Raw genomic sequence first — 20,126 nt, 5'->3', positions numbered from 1 at the left:
GGGACCCAAAGCTTTATGCACATAAAATGGGTGGCAAAGAGAAGTCTCTGGGTAAAATGGGAGGAAAAGAGAACTTTCTGGGACTCCTTTACATGGAAGCCTCACATATGGAGGTACCAAAATCCATTAGTGAAGGTGTAACATGGGCTACAACTAGATTGGGAGAATATAGAAATGTAACAGTTGATAGGATTAAGGTGTACATTTGGGTGAAAATTGGAATGTGTTTAAACAGGCTTTGTGGCTGGGTGCAGTGGCTCACCCCTGTAATCCCACCACTTTGGGAGGCCGAGGCTGGTGGATCACTTGAGGTCGGGAGTTCGAGACCAGCCTGCCTCACATGGTGAAACCCTGTTTCTACTGAAAATTAAAAAAAAAAAACAAAAAACAATTAGCTTGGTGTGGTGACACGTGCCCGTAGTCCCAGCTTCTTGGGAGTCTGAGGCAGGAGAATCACTTGAGCCTGGGAGGGGGAGGCTGCAGTGAGCCGAGATCGCGCCACTGCACTCCAGCCTAGGCGACAGAGTGAGGCTCAGTCTCAAATAAATAAATAAATAAATAAATAATTAGTTTTTTTTAAAAAAATAAAAACAAACAGGTTTTACCTGAATGTTTTATGGGAATGGATGTTATGACTGACAGGGAACACTTCCTCTAACTAGTATTGTGACACTCAAACCTGTTGATGAAATCCCAGTGGAGGAATGTAAGGGTTGATGGGATTAAGGTGAAAGTTTGGAAAATTTGCAGATTTGAACAGGCTTTATTTGAAATGGTTGCATCTCTTTTACCTCAATGTATTATGGAGATTGAAATTGTATCTGACTGTGGAATGTTTCCCCTCTCTAGTATTGTAAATCCACCCTTCAAGCAGTATTACTTGGACATGCTAAATGGGAACCAATAAGATTGCCCAAGCCTACGAAGTATAGAATAGAACCTGGGGTGCCGGCACAGACAGATTATCTGTACAAAGGCCCTTTGTGGAACAGAGACCGGCGCTTATGGCAAAAGCCTAAGAGCGCCTCCTAGTGGTAATCTGGGACTTTGGACTAGAGAATTTCCAGTTGAGCTTGGATTAGACATTAATTGAAAGTGCCCTTATGATTGAAGGACATAAAATAATTTTGAAACCTAAAATATCCATGATGTCTTGGGTGATAGTGTAAAGCTCCAATAGGGAGTGCAGTGCCCAGAGGAGTTCCATAATTACATGGAAATGGTTCGTACAAGAATATGCTGCCAGGGGAGTGCAGAGTTAGCAGTTTTCACAACCAGGTAGACTCTTCCGCCAGGACTAATGAAGGAGGAGTTGGTCAGTTCTATCATCGATTGGACAATGCTCCAGCTCTCAACTGACCAACAAAAAGATGCTTGGTTTGTGGATGGCAGTTCCAAAGCGAATGGACTGCGTCGTGTTTGGATGTCCCAATAGCATCCATTATAGCAAAAGGATCCAATTTAGGATTATGTTTAGCATTTACTTGTCATCACTTTAGTGTTATTCAGTTGAGAAGGGTCCTTCTTTGCCTTTCATAACTCTTTGAAGATTTAATTAAATAATAGTATTTAAGTATTTACAAATGTATATTCTTCTCATAACAAACTCTTGAATGCTGGCTCTGTGTCAGGTGCTGCCCTAAGCGATTCCACGTGTGTGTGTGTGTGTGTTTGAGACAGAGTCTTCTCATGTTGTCTAGGCTGTAGTGAGGTGGCTTGATCTTGGCTCGCTGCAACCTCCACTTCCCGGCTTCAAGCCGTTCTCCTGCTTCAGCCTCCTGAGTAGCTGGGATTACAGGTGCACGCCACCATGCCCAACTGATTTTTGTATTTTTAGTAGAGACAGATTTCACCATGTTGGCCAGGCTGATCTCAAACTCCTGACCTCAGGTGATCCACCTGCCTCGGTCTCTCAAAGTGCTGGGATTACAGGTGTGAGCCACTGCACCCGGCCTTGATTCCACATATGAATTCACCCAAGTTTCACAGATGACAAGACTGAGGCTCAGAGGAAGGCAGTAACTTAGCCAGAGTAACAGCACAAGCATGAGTCAGAGCCAAGATTCAAACCCAGGCAGCGTGGCTCCCACCGCCATGTTCTTACTTGTTCTCTTCTGTGTCCAGGAGATTCCCTCCTACCCGACCTTGTTCTCGACACTCTCTGGTTACTACTGCGTAGCCACAGTCTAAAGCAGTTACGCAACCATCCTAGGTGAGCTATGCATTTTTAAAAATTAAACTTTGGTTTTGAGATCAGTATCGATTCCCAGGCAATTGTAGGAATAATACAGAGAGATCCTATGTGCACTTTATCCAGTTTCCTCCAATAGTGACACCTTCCAGAATAACATCACAACAAGGATGTGGCCATTGACACAACCCCAAGATGTCTCCTGCTGCCATTTCACAACCAGACCTGCTACCCTTGTGCCTGCCATCTATTGCCTCCAGGTTCCTAACCCCGACACTAATCTGTTCTCTATCTCTAGAATGTTATCATTTCACGACTGTTATATAAATGAAATTATACAGTATGTGACTTTTTTTTTGAGATGGAGTCTTTCTCTGTCGCCAGGTTGGAGTGCAGTGGTGCGATCTCGGCTTGCTGCAACCTTTGCCTCCCAGGTTCAAGCAATTCTCCTGCCTCAGCCTCCCAAGTAGCTGGGACCAGAGGTGTGCACCACCACACCGGGCTAATTTTTGTATTTTTAGTAGAGATGGAGTTTCACCATGTTGGCCAGGCTGGTCTTGAACTCCGGACCTCAAGTGATCCGCCCATAATCGCAGAGTGCTGGGATTATAGGCGTGAGCCACCCCGCGCAGCTCCCAATCTGCCCTTTATTTATTTGTTATTTATTTGCTTGTTGCCTTTGTTTCCTTTGTATTTTAGGATGCTTCTAGGTATAAATAAATATTAGAGTAAAAGGAAGAGAAAAAGAAGAAAATATCAATACAAGTTTTAGAAAGTAGGCATGCGTGTCAGCAATCCTACTGAACTTACCGAACAAGAAAACTTTGCAGTCTTTTTTTTTTTTTTTTTTTTTTTTTTTGAGATGGAGTCTCACTCTGTCACCCAGACTGGAGTGCAGTGGCATGATCTTGGCTCACTGCAACCTCTGTTCAAGCAATTTCGTCCCTCAGCCTTCCAAGTAACTGGGACTACAGGCGTGCACCACCACGCCCTGCTATTTTTTTTTTTTTTTTTTTTTTTTGAGTTGGAGTTTCGCTCTTCTTGCCCAGGCTGGCAACAAGTGGGACGATCTCAGTTCACTGCAACCTCCGCCTCCCGGATTCAAGTGATTCTCCTGCCTCAGCCTCCCGAGTAGCCTGGGATTACAGGCATGCACCACGATGCCTGGCTAGTTTTGTATTTTTAGTAGAGATGGGGTCTCTCCATGTTGGTCAAGCTAGTCTTGAACTCCCGACCTCAGGTGATCTGCCCACCTCAACCTTCCAAAGTGCTGGGATTACAGGCATGAGCCACCGTGCCCAGCCTGATTTTTGTATTTTTAGTAGATGGGATTTCACCATGTTGGTCAGGGTGGTCTTGAACTCCTGAGCTCAAGTGATCCACCCACCCCAGCTTCCCAAAGTGCTGGGAGTACAGGCGTGAGCCACCATGCCTGGTCCTGAAGTCTTGCTTAATCTGTATATTCTAGAAGACACAGCAGAGTAGGAGCTGCAATCAAGAATTACAATGCCTCAGTCGGGCGCGGTGGCTCACACTTGTAATCCCAGCACTTTGGGAGGCTGAGGTGGTCTCAGGAGTTCGAGACCAGCCTGGCCAATGTAAAACCCCCATCTCTACTAAAAATACAAAAATTAGCCAGGCGTGGTGGCGCATGGTAGAACCCCCATCTCTACTAAAAATACAGAATTAGCCAGGCGTGGTGGCGCGTGTGTATAATCCCAGCTACTTGGAAGGCTGAGGCAGGAGACTCACCTGAACCCAGGAGGCAGAGTTTGCAGTGAGCTGAGATTGTGCCATTGCACTCCAGCCTGGGTGACAGAGCAAGACTCTGTCTCAAAAAAAAAAAAAAAAAAAAAAAAAAATTGCAATACTTATACAGAGAAATCAATAATTCCTTTATAGTGGAGAGTTCCTGATACTTAATTTTTTTTATTACCTTATTATTATTATTTTCTTAGAGACAGCGTCTTGCTTCATCTCCCAGGCTGGAGTGCAGTGACACAATCATAGCTCATTGCAGCCTTGAACTACTGTACTCAAATGATCCTCCCACCTAAGCCTCCTGAGTAGCAGGGACTGCAGGTGCTTGTCATCACATCCAGCTAATTTAAAAAAAATTTTTAGTAGAGATGAGGTCTGTGTTGCCCAGGCTGGTCCTAAACTCCTGAGCTCAAGTCATCCTCCTGCCTCAGCCTCCCAAAGTGCTGGGATTCCAGGCCTGAGCCACTGTGCCTGGCTATGTTTTTTTTTTTTTTTTTCAGTCGGAGTCTTCCACCTGAGTCTCCCGAATAGCTGGGACCATAGGCGCACACCAACATGCCTGGCTAATTTTTTAATTTTTGTTTTTGTAGAGACAGAATCTCACTACGTTGTCCACTCTAGTCTCGAACTCCTGGCCTCAAGCACTCCTCCTGCCTCAGCCTCCTGAGTTGGTGGGATTACAGGGGTGAACCACTGCAGGCGGCAGTTCCTAATACTTTTTTTTTTTTTTTTTTTTTGAGGCGGAGTTTCACTCTGTCGCCCAGGCTGGAGTGCAGTGGCCGGATCTCAGCTCACTGCAAGCTCCGCCTCCCGGGTTCACGCCATTCTCCTGCCTCAGCCTCCCAAGTAGCTGGGACTACAGGCGCCCGCCACCTCGCCCGGCTAGATTTTTGTATTTTTTAGTAGAGACGGGGTTTCACCATGTTAGCCAGGATGGTCTTGATCTCCTGACCTCGTGATCCGCCCGTCTCGGCCTCCCAAAGTGCTGGGATTACAGGCTTGAGCCACCGCGCCCGGCCCCTAATACTTGAGTGTCAAGAAATCTTCTGGGGTGTGCTCAGAGCACGGGGCCTGAAGAATGCTTCCTCTGTTTACAACACACCCAATGGGAACCTGGGGTCATTGTGATGAGGGGCACAAAACTTGTGACCTCTCTCTGAACAAATGCCCCACATATGAAAAAAAAAAAGAAATCTTTTGTTAAATCTTCATATGGATGATAGAAACAATATTTTATTTTCTTTTTCTTTCTTTCTATTTTTTTTTTTTTTTTTTTTTTGAGATGGAGTGTTGCTCTTTTGTCCAGGCTGGAGTACAGCGGTATAATCTCAGCTCACTGCAACCTCCACCTCCCAGGTTCAAGCAGTTCTCTTGCCTCAGCCTCTCAAGTAGCTGGGATTACAGGTGTGCACCACCATGCCTGGCAACATTTTTGTATTTTTAGTAGAGACAGGGTTTTACCATGTTGGCCAGGCTGGTCTCGAACTCCTGACCTCAAGAGATCCTCCCATCTCAGCCTCCCAAAGTGCTGGGACTACAGGTGTGAACCACCACACCCGGCCGGAAACAATATTTTCAATTACAACCTTTTCATAAGTGATATTACCGGTCTTCTGTGGCTGTTTGTCTTTTTGAAAAGATTTTTTCATCAATTTCTTTTTTTTTTTTTTTTTTTTTGAGACAGAGTCTTGCCTTGTCGCCCAGGCTGGAGTGCAATGGCAGGTCTCAGTTCACTGCAACCTCTGACTCCTGGGTTCTAGCGATTCTCCTGCCTCAGCCTTCCAAGTAACTGGGAGCCATTAACTTGTTTTCAAGACAGAGTCTTGCTCTGCTGGCCAGGCTCAAGTGCAGTGGCCTGATCACAGCTCACTGCAGCCTCAATCTCCCAGGCTCAAGCAGATCTTCCCACCTCAGCCTCTCGACTAGCTGAGACTACAGGCGCACGTCACCATGCCTGGCTAATTTTTTAATTTCTTGTAGATAGGAGGTCTCTGTATGTTCCCCAGGCTGGTCTCGAACTCCTGGGCTTAAGTGATCCTCCTTCCTTGGTCTCATTCAGTTTTTAAGTAAGATTTTAAAAACTATAGGATGAAGGGTGGGCACAGTGGCTCACACCTGTAATCCCAGCACTTTGGGAGGCCGAGGTGGGCAGATCACTTGAGGTCAGGAGTTCGAGACCAGCCTGGTCAACTTGGCGAAACCCCGTCTCTACTAAAAATACAAAAATGAGTTGGGTGTAGTGGCACATGCCTGTAGTACCAGCTACTTGGGAGGTTGAAGTGAGAGTATTGCTTGAGTCCAGAAGTTCGGGGCTGCAGTGACACAAGATCATGCCACTGCACTCCAGCCTGGGTGACAGAGGGAGACCCTGTCTCAAAGAAAAATAAAAGGAAGCCGTGGTTATTGCATACTGTACTATACTTGCCTCGATACATCTGAGTAGAATTTGCATTCCACGTGTTTTCATCTTTACCATCCTCTCGAATCTTCAGTCTATCTTCCCTTCCTTTTTGATGTCTTCATGCTTTTCCAACACTCTTCTTCTGGCTGGTTCTATTTTTTTCTGAGTTGGTAGATGATGCACAATTTGAGTTTTCTGATGATTTTGTTCTCAAATAAGTCTGTGTGGGAGGAGCATTACTAAATAAGGAAGTGCTAGTCAATATCCAGATGACTAGGAATGGATAAAGTATTGTTCCCAACAGGGACCCAGTGTCCCCATGGGAAGAGCATACCTTGGATATAGTCAGTCTTCCTATCTGTGCCTCAAAATGCTGTGCTGCTTCTTAAGGAGCTTCCAAAGGGAAACTGATTTGTGAAGTGAGAACCACCAAAAAGACAGAATTGAATGACCGCAGTAGTGCTTCTTTCTCTTGCATAAGATTTCCTCTTGGGCCAGGCACAGTGGCTCACGCCTGTAATCCCAGCACTTTGGGAGGCTGAGGCGGGCAGATCACCTGAGGTCGGGAGTTCGAGACCAGCCTCACCAACATGGAGAAACGCTGTCTCTACTAAAAATACAAAATTAGCCAGCCGTGGTGGTGGGTGCCTGTAATCCCAGGTACTCGGGAGGCTGAGGCAGGAGAATAGCTAGAACCTGGGAGGCGGAGGTTGCAGTGACCTGAGATCCTGCCATTGCACTCTAGCCTGGGCAACAAGAGCGAAACTCCGTCTCAAAAGAAAAAAAAACTTTCCTCTTGAATTCCATTTCTGCCTGTTTTTAGCAGAACAGCAGCTTTGGCAGCTTCTGTCTCTGTCTCTGTCTCTCTCTCTCTGTCTCTGTCTCTCTCTCTCTTTTTCTGGTCTTTGTGAAATGAGCAGCACTCTACGTGATTCCATGTGGTTGTCTGTTTCATATGTCTTTCAGCTGCCCTATATTCTGCCTTTCCCGTTTCTTTGTTCTTACATTCTTTTTGTCGATTGTTCTTGTTTCTTTTGATATCCAGCATTTCTCTTTCAGTTTTCCTTCTCAATTTCCCCCTTGATCTCTTTGTTCTTCCACTTACCTTTTCAAGTATTTTGGTTAGTCTTAGTCTGTTCACTCTGACAGTGAGGTTCTTGGTAGGTCTTTGATTTGACCTTCCTCTAAGCTCCCTTTGAGGCAATGACATGCCCTGATCTGTTTCCTCTTGTTTAATATATATGACTTTGTGTCAGGAGAGGTAGGTGGTGTATCACAAAACTCAACATTTCTGCACTGAAAGTTTTCCGAAGTGTTACTGGTTTCAAATGAGGGATGAAACAGTTACTAAACTTTCCGACTGGCTCCCATTTGCAACTCATGTTTCAATTTTTAGTTAGAGCATCTTTTGGTTTACTCTCTTGTCTGAAATACTCGGGACCAGAAGTGTTTCGGATTGTTTTTTTTCTTATTTTGGAACGTTTGAGTTATATTCACTGATTCGGGATCCCTAATCTGAAAATCCAAATCCAAAATGCTTTAATGAGCATTTCCTTTGAGCATCATGTTGGTGCTCAAAAGGTTTTGTATTTTGGAGCATTTCCGATTTTGGATTTTTTTTTTTTTTTTTTTTGAAACAGACTCTTGTTCTGTCTCGCCCAGGCTGGAGTGCAGTGGCACGATCTCAGCTCACTGCAACCTCTGCCTCCTGGGTTCAAGCAATTCTCCTATCTCAGCCTCCTGAGTAGCTGGGACTATAGGTATATGCCACCACACCCGGCTAATTTTGTATTTTTAGTAGAGACGGGGTTTCACTGTGTTGGCTAGGCTGGTCTTGAACTCCTGACCTCAGGTGATCCACTCACCTCGGCCTCCCAAAGTGCTGGGATTACAGGTGTGAGCCACCACACCTGGCCAAGATTTTGGATTGGGGATACTGAAACTGTATTGAATTTTTTTTTTTTTTTTTTTTTTGAGAGGGAGTGCTCTGTCACCCAGGCTGGAATGCAGTGGTGGGATCTCGGCTCACTGCAAGCTCCACCTCCCAGGTTCACGCTATTCTCCTGCCTCAGCCTCCCGAGTAGCTGGGACTACAGGTGCCTGCCACCATGCCTGGCTAATTTTTTGCATTTTTAGTAGAGACGGGGTTTCACCATGTTAGCCAGGCTGGTCTCAATCTCCTGACCTCGTGATCCACCCACCTCGGCCTCCCAAAGTGCTGGGATTACAGGCATGAGCCACTGCGCCCGGCCCTGAACCTGTATTGATTTTAATAGCAACAGAACTGTTTGAGGATGCTTCTGTCACTTTGTCGTCTTCCTAACCTGCAGCCATCTGTGTAGCCTGTTTATCATCAGCTGCCATGACACTATGACAACTGTGATGCTACTCTTGGCCACTGTGATGGCGACCTGAATGGTGCCCTGGAAGTATAGCATCATTCCCCTCTCCTCTTCTGGAAAAAGACACTTGTCATTTCATTTAGGGGCTACCCAGTTAATCCAGAATGATCTCAACTCAGATCCTTAACTACATCCGCAGAGATCCTTTTTCCAAATAACACCCAGGTAACATTCACCATGCCTGGGTGTTAGGATGTGGATATATCTTTTGGGGGAGCACACCATTCAACACTATAGTTTTTCCTCTAGCCTCCAAATTTATGTCCATCCCACATGCAAAATACATTCATCCCATCCCAACATACCCCAAAGTCTTAACCCATTACGGCATCAGTTTCTGCCTGTGGATCTGTGAAACTGGAAAACAAGTTACCTGTTTCCAAAACTACAATGGTGGGATAGGCATAGGATAGATATTCCCATTCCAAAAGGCAGAAATTGGAAGTCATAAAGGGTTCACTGATCCCAATCGAGTTTGAAACCCAGTAGGGAAAATATCGTTAGATTAAGGCCTGAAAAGAATTCCCTGTTGAGGCCGGGCATGGTGGCTCACACCTGTAATCCTAGCACTTTGGGAGGCTGAGGCAGGTGGATCACCTGAGGTCAGGAGTTTGAGACCAGCCTGGCCAGCATGGTGAAACCCCGTCTCTACTAAAAATACAAAAATTAGCCAGGCACGGGTGGTGCACCCCTCTAATCCCAGCTACTCAGGAGGCTGAGGCAGGAGAATCGCTTGGACCCGGGAGGCGGAGGTTGCAGTGAGCTGAGATCCTGCCACTGCACTCCAGCCTGGGGGACAGAGCAAGACTCTGTCTCCAAAAAAAAAAAAAAAAATCTCCTGTTGCTTTGCTCTCTTGGCCTCTGCCTCACCCATGCCTCTGCACCTGTGGTTCTGCCCTTGGAGTCATTCTTCCTTTTTCTTGAAGGTAGCACATGTTTATAACCGGATAGTTCGATTAGCCCATTTCCTGCCTGTAAAATTTTGGAAGTCTGACAGCCTTCTGTCATTTTGTCTTTTCTCTGTTTCTTTCCGTTTAAGCTGGCAGTGTTTGTACTGGTATAACATTCTCAAAAGCCTTGTCATTCTCCTGTGTGTGTTCCTATTAGACAAGAAGGCCATCCACAGAGCTTTCTTGGATAATCCCATCTCTATTCCTGATTCTGCTGAAATGGGTCATCAGATCCTTGAGTCACATATCTAATCTTTCCAGGAAAAGAGCATGCTTTCCCAACAGTGAATTTTTTTTTTTTTTTTTTTTGAGACAAGGTCTCACTCTGTCATCCAGGCTGTAGTGCAGTGGCATGATCACAGTTCACTGCAGCCTCAACTTCCTGGGCTCCAGCCCAGCTATCCTCCTGTCTCAGCCTCCTGAGTACCTGGGACTACAGGCGTGAGCTACCACCCCCAGTGCCCCCCCTCTTTTTTTTTTTTTTTTTTTTGAGGCAAAGTCTTGCTCTGTCGCCCAGGCTGGAGTGCAACGGCGAGATCTTGGCTCACTGCAACCTCTGCCTCCCAGGTTCGAGTGATTCTCCTGCTTCAGCCTCCCAAGTAGATGGGACTACAGGTGTGTGCCACCATGCCCGGCTAATTTTTTGTATTTTTAGTAGAGACAGGGTTTCACCATATTAGCCAGGATGGTGTCAATCTCCTGACCTCGTGATCCGCCTGCCTTGGCCTTCCAAAGTGCTGGGATTACAGGCGTGAGCCACTGCGCCCCTTTTGTTTTTTATGGAGGCTTCATTACCTAGGCATGATTGATTAAACCATTGACCACTGGTGATCGAGTCAACCTTCAGCCACTCTCCCCTCCCAGGAGGTTGAGCGTGGGGCTCAAAGTTCCAACCCCAATCAGGCACTTGGCTAATTCTGTTATTTTTTGTAGAGATGGGGGTCTCACTTTGTTGCCAAGGCTGGTCTCGAACTCTTGAGCTCAAGTGATCCTCCCACCTTGGCCTCCTACAGTGCTGGGATTATAGGCATGAGCCACTCTACCTGGCCAACAGTGAATTTTCTAATTTTAGCATCTATTACAATCTGGATCGGCTGAGAATCTCCCAAATCATCACGTGCTGGTTCCTTTTTGCTTAGCAGTTTCTTACTCAATGTATCTCTTATGTCTCACATTTTTCTGTAAGCTGTAAGAAAAAACCAGGCCGCCCCTTCAAACACATTGCTCGAAAATCTCTCAGCTAAATAAATACTGAAGTATTTGTATGGAAAGTACCTCTGGGTATTTCCAGAATAAAATTCTGTTAAGTTTTCTGCCATTATATAACAAGGATGGGTTTTCATCTAGTTTCCAGTATCATGTTCCTCATTTCCTTCTGAGTCAAACTAGAAGCACTTTTAACATTCATATTTCCAACATTTTTTGCAGGATGATGTTTGTATTTTGTAAGATGATAGAAGCTTTCTTAGTTGTGTTACTTCCTTCCTTCTGAGCCCTCCTCAGCAGTGTTTTTGTTTTGTTTTGTTTTGTTTTGTTTTTGGTAAGATCTCATTCTATTGCTCAGGCTGAATGGAGTACAGTGGTGTGATCTCAGCTCACTGCAGCCTTGACTTCCCAGGCTCAAGTGATTCTCCTACCTCAGCCTCCCAAGTAGCTGGGACTACAGGCGCACACCACCATGTCCAGCTAACTTTTTGTATTTTTTTTTGTAGAGACGGGGTCTCACCATGTTGCCCAGGTTGGTCTTGAACTCCTGGGCTCAACCTATCTGTCCACCTTGGCCTCCCAAAATGCTGGGGTTACAGGGGTGGAGGCATCGCCGTGTTTCCCAGGCATTGCTCAAACTCCTGGGCTCAAGAAATCCTCCTGTCTCAGCCTCTCAAAGTGTTGGGAATATAGGCATGAGCCACTGCTCCTGGCTAGATTCTTTTATTCAAGAGATGGGCATCTTGCTATGTTGCCCAGGCTGGTTTTGAACTCCTGAGCTCAAGCTATCCTCCTGCCTCAGCGTCCTGAATAGCTGGGGCTACAGGTGTGTGTCACCATGCCTGGCTTAATTGTAGATGTTAATCACATCTACAAAATATCTTCACAGCAACACTTAGATTAGTGTTTGATTGAATAACTGGGGCATATATCCAGTCCAATCGACACATCAAATTGATTATTGCAGTCCACCCCTCATTATCTTGGCACCTATACACATCTCTTTAAATCATACTTAATCTCTAAATAAATATAACAAGCTCGTACTTCTGTCTAACATGATGCAATTGTCAAATATACAACTAAAAACACCTTCTTTTCCTCAGAAGAGGAGACAAAGTCAGTGGGCGATGCTCACACTTTCTCCTCATGTCCTGTAACTTAAATAAATATTGTGGTCCAGGAGTGGTGGCTCACGCCTATAATCCTAGCACTTTGGGAGGCCGAAGTGGGAGGGTCACTTGAGGTCAGGAGTTTGAGACCAGCCTGGTCAACATGGTGAAAACCCAACTCTATAAAAAATGCAAAAATTAGACAGGTGTGGTGGTGTGTGCCTGTGGTCCCAGCTACTCAGGAGGCTGAGGTGGGAGGACTGCCTGGGCCTTTGGAGGTCGAGGCTGCAGTGAGCTGTGATTGAACCACTGCACTCCAGCCTGGGTGAGACAGCGAGACCTTGTCTCAAAAAATAAATATCATACTACAAAGTTAAGTATTAATAGATTTTATGTTAGATGATAAGAGGATAAGAGAGGGAACAAAACAAATACTTGTGATATACATGCATATATATTTATGTATCTACACACATATGCCTAACAAAATAAAGAAGAAATACTCATAAAAATTATAGTCCTGTAGCCAGGGGCAGTGGTGCATGCCTGTAGTCCCAGCTACTTAGGCGACTGAGGGAAGAGGATCCAGTCCAGCCTGGGTGACATAGCAAGACCTTGCCTCTAAAAAAAATTATATATTGGCCAGGTGTGGTAGCTTATGCCTGTAATCCCAGCATTTTGGGAGGCCAAGGCGGGCAGATCATCTGAGGTCAGGAGTTCCAGACCAGTCTGACCATGGTGCTGGGATTATAGATGTGAGCCACCACGTCTGGCCTATTCTTTCTGTTTCTCTCTATTTGTCACTGATTTCTACCCACTTCAACCAACATGGTGAAACCCCATCTCTACTGGAAAGACAAAAAATTAGCTGCACGTGGTGGTGCATGCCTGTAATTCCAGCTACTCGGGAGGCTGAGACAGGAGGATTGCTTGAACCCAGGAGGCGGAGGTTGCAGAGAGCCGAGATCGTGCCATTGCACTCCAACCTGGGCAATAAGAGTGAAACTCCATCTCAAAAAAAAAAAAAAATTATATATTTATATACAGACGTAATTTCTGAGATTTGGGTGGGGACACAGCCAAATTATATCAGCCGGCTACTGTTAGTCCTGCCTGAATTGGGTTGTTGTAGTTTTCAATTGACTTTAATCACAGGGCATTGTAGTGTGCTTTAAGGGGTCCTCTGTATTCCAGGCCTACTCTTCTTTATCTTCATTGTTTAATAGCAACCCAATGTCTTTTTTCTTTCTTTCTTTCTTTTTTTTTTTTGAGATGGAGTCTCACTCTGTTGCCCAGGCTGAAGTGCAGTGATGCGATCACGGCTAACTGCAACCTCTGCCTCCCAGGTTTAAATGATTCTCCTGCCTCAGCCTCCCAAGTAGCTGGGATTACAGGCATGTGCCACCATGCCTGCCTACTTTTTTTTTTTTTTTTTTGAGATGGAGTCTTGCTGTCACCCAGGCTGGAGTGCAGCAGCGCGATCTCGGCTCACTGCAACCTCCGCCTCCTGGGTTCGAGCGATTCTCCTGCCTCAGCCTTCCAAGTAGCTGGGACTACAGGTGCTTGCCACCACGCCTGGCTAATTTTTGTATTTTTAGTAAGGACGGAGTTTCACCATGTTGGCCAGGGTAGCTTAGAACTCCTGACCTCAAGTGATCTGCCTGTCTTGGCCTCCCGAAGTGCTGGGATTACAGGCGTGAGCCATCGTGCCCTGCTGCAAGTCAATTTAATCTTGGTAGTTAGGATCAGATGCTCCAGCCAATACAGCAACTCCCTTCTTTTCCTGTTACCTCAGAGGCATGAGAAGCCTCAAGTGGCCATGTGGCAGTCTTAGCTTCCAGTTCAATGAAATCACTGTTGTGTGCGTTGGTGAAAGCTTTCCTCCTTTTGGAACAAAGACCCCTATACCAGTGGAGCATAAGATCACGAAGGTAGGAAATAAAAATTTTACTAGTGGGTTACTAGGGGTAATAGTGAGTAGTGCCATTTGCATTTCTGTTTGTTTTTGTGGGTTTTTTTTTTTTTTTTTGAAACGGAGTCTTGCTCTGTTGCCCAGGCTGAAGTGCAGTGGCGCGACTTCAGCTCACTGCAACCTCTGCCACCCGGGTTCAAGTGATTCTCCTGCCTCAGCTTCCTGAGTAGCTGGGAGCCATTTGCATTTTTGCCCCCTTGATTCCTGGACTTGTGAATCCTGGCTATGGGAGAAATCACACCATATATTAAATGTGGATTCAGAGAATATTCAGACTCCTGCAGGACATTGCCCCAGCCCGGCAAGGTATTGTCACCTAGTTGGCACTGTAACTGAGTCTTCAAAAAGCAGGGTGAGGAACATAGTGAGACTTGTGAATTCCATAAGCATGGTCCCATTGCCCCACTGCTTTTGCTATGAAATAAGTTCCTTGGTCAGAAGCAATGCTTTGTAGAATACCGTGATGGTGGATTTCCTTTGTTGCATAACCCATGTATTCATTCCTTTACTTTCAGCTATTATTTCTTTTCTTTCTTTTTTTTTCTTTTTCTTTTTTTTTTTAAGAGAGTCTTACTCTGTCTCTCAGGCTGGAGGCTGGAGTGCCGTGGCACAATGTCGTCTCAATGCAACCTCCACCTCATGGTTTCAAGCAATTCTTCTGCCTTTGCCTCCCAAGTAGCTGGGATTACAGGCTCGTGCCAACACACCCAGCTAATTTTTGTTTTGTTTTTTTTTTTTCAGACAAAGTCTCACTCTTGTTGCCCAGGCTGGAGTGCAATGGCGCGATCTCAGTTCACTGCAGCCCCTGCCTCCCAGGCCCAAGCGATTCTCCTGCCTCAGCCTCCCGAGTAGCTGGGATTACAGGCGCCCACTACTTTTTGTATTTTTAGTAGAGACAGGCTTTCACCATGTTGGCCAGGCTGGTCTTGAACTCATGACCTCAGGTGACCCACCCGCCTCAGCCTCCCAAAGTGCTGGGATTACAGGTGTGAGCCACTACGTCTGGCCTATTCCTTCTGTTTCTCTCTATTTGTCACTGATTTCTACCCACACACTGTTCTGGTCGAGGTTGCTGGCAGCAATATTGATCTAGCAAATGCCTCCCCGTTGGTCTTTTCCCATTCATATAGCATATGGTTATATTGGTACTGAACTCATGGGGTATCTCAACCACTAGACAGTGCATCTGGATTCACTGTCAACCTCAATTTTGTCAGATGGGGTGAAGGCACGATCTATCTCATTAGGGCCATAGGAATTTTGGCATATATATTTTTTAAAGTATAGTTACAGATTCTTGCTGAGGATCATATCTGCTTCCAGCACCCACAGTTGTAGCCCTGGTCCTGGAACCATTGCAACAAGCAGTAAGAAAGATAGTTTAGGTAATATAGGGGAGAATTGTATAGTCATATTAGGATCCTCCCCCATCACCTTTACACCTCATCTCTCGGAAAAGTGGAGGAATCTCAGAATCTATCTAACAAGAATGTTCCATTGGCCGGGTGCGGTGGCTCACGCCTGTAATCCCAGCACTCTGGGAAGCTGAGGTGGGCGGATCACGAGGTCAGGAGATCGAGACCATCCTGGCTAACACAGTGAAACCCCGTCTCTACTAAAAAATACAAAAAATTAGCTGGGCGTGGTGGCAGGTGCCTGTAGTCCCAGCTAATCGGGAAGCTGAGGCAAGAGAATGGCGTGAACCTGGGAGGCGGAAGTTGCAGTGAGCCAAGATTGCGCCACTGCACTCCAGCCTGGGCGACAGAGCGAGACTCTGCCTCAAAAAAAAAAGAATGTTCCATTGATTCTGCTCATGTTGACTGTGAGCACAAACTTAGGAAGGTGTGTAAGCCAGCTCTTTAGGCCCATGTCTCCTCTCTCTCTCTCTTTTTTTTTGAGTTAGGATCTGGATCTGTTGCCCAGGCTGCAGTGCAGTGGTGTGACCTTGGCTCACTGCAGCCTCAACCTCCAGAACTGAAGCCATCCTCCCACTTCAGCCTCCTGAGTAGCTGGGACTACAGGCGTACACCATCATGCTTAGTTAATTTTTGTATTTTTTGGTAGAGATGTGGTCTCCCTATGTTGCCCCGGCTGGCCTCAGATTCTTGACCTCAAGTGATCCTCCCGCCTCAGCCTCCCAAAGTGTTGGTATTAAGGCGTGAGCCACGTTGCCCACTTTCTGTTCTCTCTGTCTCTCTTTTTTTTTTTTTTTTTTGAGATAGGGTCTCGTTCTGTCACCCAGGCTGGAGTGCAGTAGCACAATTTCGGCTCACCATAACGTCTGCCTCCCGGGTTCCAGTGATTCTCATGCCTCAGCCTCCCAAGTAGCTGGGACTATAGTTGCACACCACCACACCCAGCTAATTTTTATATTTTTAGTTGAGACTGTTTTGCCATGTTGGTCAGGCTGGTCTTGAACTCCTGACCTCAGGTGATCTGCCTGCCTTGGCCTCCCAGAGTGCTGGGATTACAGGCATGAGCCACCATGCCCGGCCTTCTCTCTCTCTCTCTCTCTCTCTCTCTCTCTCATTATTATTATTATTTTAGAGACAGGATCTAGCTATGTTGCCAAGGCTCATCTCAAACTCTTGGGCTCAAGGGATCCTCCCAAGTCGGTCTCCCAAAGTGCTGGGATTATAGGCATGAGCTACTGCACCCAGCCTTTGACAAGTGTTCAACTGTCCATTCCAATTATGTGCCAAACTACAACTCTGAGGATGATATGCAATATAATATGTCCATTTGATGTTTTATCTTTTTGCCCATTGTTGGATACTATGTGCTGTAAGGTGTGTTCCTTGATCTGAAGAAATGTAACATGGCAGTCTAAATTGGTATAGTATCTTCTGTTTCTTTTCTTTCTTTTTCAAGACAGAGCCTTGCTCTGTAACCAAGGTAGAGAGCAGTGGTGCTGTCAGGGCTCACTGCAGCCTCAACCTCCTGGGCTCAGGTGATTCTCCTGCCTCAGCCACCTGAGTAGCTGGGACTACAGGCATGTGCCGCCATGCCTGGCTAATTTTTTGTATTTTTTGTAGAGATGGATTCTCCCTATGTTCTCCAGGCTGGTCTTGAACTCCTGGCCTAAAGCGGTCCTCCCATCTCGGCCTCCCAAAGTGCTGGGACTACAGGCACGAGACCCTGTGCTCAGTCATGAGAGCTGTTCCTAGGGTGCCATCCATGTGGCAGTAGGAGCTGTCAGTTCCTCTGGTGGTTTCGAAGTTGGCTGTAGAGGAAATGCTGAATACGATGAGTACTGCCTTGCACTCCTCCAGTAGTATGTTCTCGTATAAACTGTTTCCATTATATTATGGAACTCTTCTGGGCATTACCTTCTTCATTAGAATGTTTCTCTGACATCACCTAGGACATTATGGGTATTTCAGGTTTCAAGATTATTTTATATCTTTCATTCACAAAAAAATCACCATACCACCACATCTGGAAATTCTCTGATCCAAAACCTCAGCCATTGCTGTTGGGTAGCACTCACGGGCTTTTGCCACAATCTCCAGTCTCTATAAATACAAGTTGCAGACATTTTCAAAATCATGTCTGCATGTGGATCTTATATAAGTGCTCAAAAGCATCAAGAGAGCTTCTGCTCTTTGCAATTCAGACATAGCCTGCTTAAATGTGGGCTTCTTTTGTGTTGTTTAATGGAGGGAAGCTAGCAATATTCTCAGATGTGGAACATGCATCCTGCAAATGACAAGTAACTTGATTAGGTACTGTGTTTCTCGCGTAGTACCAGGGGTAGTAAGCAGTGACAGCAGTTCATTTTTTTGTTGGTTGGGGAATGTTAGGGGTGGATCCTGCCCAGATTATTCCTAAGAATTTCACCATTTGAGTGGGTCCTTGGATTTTTGTTGCATTTATCAACCACCTCTGTTGGTCATGTATGTCACTATTGTATGTAAGTCAGTCCCAGCTTGCTCTTCAGTTTTTTGTTTTTTGAGACAGGATCTCACTATGTTGCCCAGGCCAGAGTGCAGTGGCACAATCACAGTTCACTAAGGCATCCACCTCCCTGCCGCAAGCAAACCTCCCACCTCAGCCTCCCAGGTAGCTAGGACCACAGGTGTGCACCACCACACCCACTAACTTTTTATATTTGGAGAGATAGGGTCTCACTATGTTGCTGATCTTGAACTCCTGGGCTCAAGCAGTCCTCCTGCTTTGGCCTCTCAAAGTTCTGGGATTACAGGCAAGAGCCACCATGCCTGACCGAGAACTGTAGCTTTATAGTAAGTGTTGGAATTAGGTACTATAAATCCTCTAGCTTTTTTCTTCCTTTTCAAAATTGCTTTGGCTGTTCTGGGCCCTTTTTTTTTTTTTTTTTTTGAGACGGAGTCTCTTGCTCTGTCGCCCAGGCTGGAGTGCAGTGGCCGGATCTCGGCTCACTGCAAGCTCCGCCTCCCGGGTTTACGCCATTCTCCTGCCTCAGCCTCCCGCGTAGCTGGGACTACAGGCGCCCGCCACCTCACCCGGCTAGTTTTTTTGTATTTTTTAGTAGAGACGGGGTTTCACCGTGTTAGCCAGGATGGTCTCGATCTCCTGACCTCGTGATCCGCCCGCCTGGGTCTCCCAAAGTGCTGGGATTACAAGCCTGAGCCACCGTGCCCGGCCATGTTCTAGGCCCTTTTAATTCCCATATGAATTTTAGAAGCAGCTTGTCAATTTCTAACTATTAATTTTGTTTTATTGATTGTGATCAGTGTTGTTTGTAATATATATATCTTAAGGAATCTTCTGAGGTTGTTTTCTTTGTGCCCTAGTATTTGACCAAGTTTTGTGAATATTTTATGTGAGAAAAAGTATATTCTATATGATCAGGGTGTGGTGTTCAATATATATACATCCAAAAGATCAACCTTACTGATTATGTGGTTTAGGTTCTTTATATTATTACTCATATTTTGTCCATTTAATCTGTCTCATTCTGTGAATGGTATGTTAAAAGTCTCCCATTAGAGAATATTTATATTTCTTCTTGCATTCCTTTTTTTTTTTTTGAGACAGAGTCTTGCTCTGTTGCCCAGGGTGGAGTGCAGTGGTGTGATCTCAGCTCACTTTTAGCTTTCTCTAATTCCTAACCAAGTGTCCTGGATATTATTCTTATTCTCTATTGTCTTGACTTTGTTTATTTATTATCTATTTAAAAAATTTTTTTTTTAACTTTTATTTTAGATTCGGGTACTGTATTAGTCTGTTCTCACACTCCTATAAAGAACGACCTGGGTAGTTTGTAAAGAATAGACGTTTAGGCCAGGTGCGGTGGCTCATGCCTGTAATCCCAGCACTTTGGGAGGCCGAGGTGGGCGGATCATGAGGTCAGGAGATTGAGACCATCCTGGCTAACACAGTGAAATCCCGTCTCTACTAAAATTGCAAAAAATTAGCCGAGCGTGGTGGCAGGCACCTGTAGTCCCAGCTACTTGGGAGGCTGAGGCAGGAGAATGGTGTGAACCCGGGAGGCGGAGACGAGATCACGCCACTGCACTCCAGCCTGGGTGACTAAGTGAGACTCCGTCTGAAAAAAAAAAAAAAAAAAAAAGAATAGAGGTTTAATTGACTTATGGTTCCACAGGCTGGACAGGCTTCTGCTTCTGGGGAGGACTCAGGAAACTTACAATTATGGTGGAAGGTGAAGGAGAAGCAAGGCATGTCTCACATGGCAACAGGAGAGAGAGAGCAAAGGGGGAAGTGCCACACACCAAACAACCAGATCTTGTGAGAACTCTCACTATCACAAGAAGAAGGGGGAGGCCGGGCGTGGTGGCTCACACCTGTAATCCCAGCACTTTGGGAAGCCAAGGTGGGTGAATCACCTGAAGTCAGGAATTCGAGACCAGCCTGGCCAACATGATGAAACCCCATCTCTACTAAAAATACAAAATGTTAGCTGGGCATGGTGGCATGCGCCTGTAATCCCAGCTACTCAGGAGGCTGAGGCAGGAGAATCGCTTGAACCCCAGAGGTGGAGGCTGCAGTGAGCCAAGATGGCGCCGCTGCACTCTAGCCTCAGCAACAAGAGCAAAACTCTGTCTTAAAAAAAAAAAAAATGAACAAGAGGGAAATCTACCCCCATGTTCCAATCACTTTCCAGCAGGCCCCTCCTCCAATGCTGAAGA

At 45.8% G+C, this 20,126-nt stretch overlaps 1 protein-coding gene and 1 non-coding gene across 3 annotated transcripts in view; both read left to right on the top strand.

Annotated features, from left to right (window-relative positions):
• Nucleotides 1-20,126, top strand: part of ZNF157 (zinc finger protein 157) — a 49,505-nt gene that overhangs the window by 18,634 nt on the left and 10,745 nt on the right. The window lies entirely within an intron of this gene.
• On the top strand, nt 5,001-5,129 carry LOC119622054 (small nucleolar RNA SNORA11). Its single transcript, XR_005238648.1, has one exon. It is a non-coding gene; the product is annotated as a small nucleolar RNA SNORA11 (small nucleolar RNA).

Source organism: Chlorocebus sabaeus, chromosome X (assembly GCF_047675955.1).
Source record: "Chlorocebus sabaeus isolate Y175 chromosome X, mChlSab1.0.hap1, whole genome shotgun sequence".
NCBI classification, from domain to species: Eukaryota; Metazoa; Chordata; class Mammalia; order Primates; family Cercopithecidae; genus Chlorocebus; species Chlorocebus sabaeus.
Note: the sequence above shows the minus strand (reverse complement) of the source record. Positions and strands in the feature narration are given on the sequence as shown.